This window comes from Lipotes vexillifer, unplaced genomic scaffold, assembly GCF_000442215.2.
Source record: "Lipotes vexillifer unplaced genomic scaffold, Lipotes_vexillifer_v1.1 scaffold778, whole genome shotgun sequence".
Taxonomy (NCBI): domain Eukaryota; kingdom Metazoa; phylum Chordata; class Mammalia; order Artiodactyla; family Lipotidae; genus Lipotes; species Lipotes vexillifer.
In genome coordinates this window covers 2,765,927-2,768,613 of record NW_006774127.1, presented here as the reverse complement: position 1 = coordinate 2,768,613, position 2,687 = coordinate 2,765,927, and positions in this window count along the sequence as shown.

Here is a 2,687-nt window from a genome sequence, read left to right as displayed (position 1 = left end):
GGAGTTCTGTGGCGACCTTTAACCCCGAAACCAACTTTTCTCCGGACGCGGCTGCGGCAGGGGCGCGGCCGACGGGAGACCCGGTGGCGGGCAGTCTCCGCTCGGCGAACCTGATGTCGGGACCCCGAGTCTGGGTGCCGCCCGAGGGCCCTCAGCCCACCAGCGCGGTCGCGCGCGCCCTGCTCACCCTTCCCGGGAAGCGTCACCACTTCCCTGCAAATTAACTTTATTAACGAGATGCTGTCTGCAAGTTAGCACCTGATAAAGCCCATCATAGTAGGCACTTAGTGGACGCTGCTGTTGTCTTGATTTTGAAAAGGATGCGAGTTTTTGGTGGGGAGAGGGGAAGGGCAGGAAAAGTAGACCTCTGACTCCCCGCGTTTTCCTGCCTGCCCCCTTCTGATGTGCTTTTCTGCCCACAGGGTTACCCACGCACCACCCCAGGGTCTACAACATCCACAGTCGAAATGTCACCCGGTACCCTGCCAATTCCATCGTTGTCGTTGGAGGCTGCCCTGTCTGCAGGTATGTCACGGGCCTGGGGGCCCCAGAAACCTCTAAGAACACACTTACTGAAACTCATAAAGCCAGGATCGTTTGGAGACACGGTCAGTCTTGGGATAGGCTGCTCACTGGGGTATGGGAGAGAATGGGTTCAGTGGTCCTTGGGTCCACGCACCTTTCATGGGGCAGAGGGGGCTGGGTTCTATTTGCTGGGAGAGTTGTGTGCTTTGGCGGCCATTGAGTCCCGAGTGGGTGGGATGAAGAAATGGTAGCAGTTGGACTGGCAGCCTCTTATCTCCGGTTCTGGGAGCTGCAAGTTTGCTCTGCGGTTGGTTCTTGAAGGTGGCAGAAGGTTCCCTTCTCCCGGGAGGGTCAGTTTGAAGTGCGTGGGCAGGAGAGCCCTGACTCAGGTGGCCCGTGTTGGAGGAGCTGGAAGGCCAGGGGGCCAGGGGAGCGGCCGCTGTCAGGGCTGCTTCATGCCATCAGGGCCCTTACCTGCATAAGGGCAGCAACGCCGAGGTTCTTTGGGGTGGGAGCGATATTTCAGATTCTCAACCTTGAGCTTACAGAATTTTCTGTTTTTGTAGGACCCGAGAGGCAGCTATTAGATGCTTGTTCTGTGTGGGTCCTGAGGATTCAAATTCAGATAAGACTTGGTCTTTGCCCTTGGTGAATTCGACTGCATGGACAGTTTAGAAAGTCAGGGCAGACTTGGCAAGGACTGGGTTTTCAGCCTGGGTGGGGAGGTGGGTGGCAGAGGAAGTTGGAGTTCGTGAGATGTAACTGAGAAGCCTTGGTTTACACTTAGGCTTAATTTCAAAAGTGTATCGGGACGCTCGGAGTGGAGTCGAAGGGAAGTTAACAGTTTGAGTCACAAGGGTCAATTGTGTGGGGATACAAGGGCCTGGGAAGAGGGGCGACGTCCGGAAATGGGGGCAGGAGGCTGGACCCCCGGAACCAACCGTGAGTTTACTAAAGGGGCTGTGGGCAGGGGAGAGTCCTCTGGGTTGCATGCCAGCCAGGTGGACCTTGATATGCAAACCCTAAGCAGGTGTCTCTTTGGACACATCTGGTGATACTCTGGCCTTTGGAGAATGTGAAGGGGGAGGGGAGACAGCTGGTCGCCTCCAGAGAGGAGCTCTCTGCACCCTGCACTGGGCACCTGTGGGTGGCAGAGTTCTTGGGGTTGGGGGCATGTGGGTGGGCTTGGAGATGGGGAGCACAGTCTGGGAGGCTGGTCCCTTGCGGAGAGAGCCATGGGGAATCCTTTTGGAAAGTTGCACAGAGAGGTGGGCGACGGGAAACCCGCTGTGCTTGGCTTTGAGGTTGGTTCAGGGTGCCCACAGCCTTGCTGTCTCCAAGGAGCCTAGCTGGGCGATTCCAAGGGCCTGTTTCCGGGCGGGAGGGGTTCCGAGCAATATCCTAAGTGTAAGGAGGGGTTTCAGGCTGGCAGCTGAGGAGGCGCCGCACGTGGAGCAGAGCCCTCTGGCTGGGGTTTCAGCATCTCCCCGCAGGGCCCAGCCTGCCAGACGAGCTGGGCTCAGATCCTGGCCTTGCCAGCTGCCAGCTGGGCCCGTTTCCCCATCTGGGAGTTGGGGTGTCTGATGGAATGGTCCAAGGCTCTTGCCCAAGGCCCTGAGCATGGAGGAGGGGAGACCAGGAGTGGGGTTTACGGGGCATGGATCCCCCAGGGTTGTGAGCTTCCAGGCTGCTGCAGGACAGGGAGCATTTCCCCTGGTCCCTCCCTTTCCCTGGGGTGGGAGCGGTCACAGTGGAGGCCCCGGCTTCTGTCCTCAGCCCCCAACGTGCAGAATGTGGGTCACCATCTTTCTGTTCTTCTGAGGAGGGGCTTGGGCTCAGGGCTGCTCTAAGGCTGAGGGTGGGCGCCTGCACCGGAACAAGTTTCTTCCTTTCTGTCGGGATCGCCGGCCTCCCGGCCTCTGGGTGGTGGGCGCAGCAATGGGGAGCAGGTGCTCTGAGAACAAATTTGGGGGCCTGGGTTGGGAGCACACACTCTGACGCCCTCCAAGGCGTGTCCTCCATGGGTCCTTCTGTCAGCTTGAGGACAGATGCCGGCGGTTAGGGCCCTCCCGGCGCTTGGGCTCTTACACAGGGGTGTCCCGGCCCCCTGCCTGCAGTGCCCTCTGCTGCCGATGAGTGGGCCGGGGGCCCCGGGGAGGTGG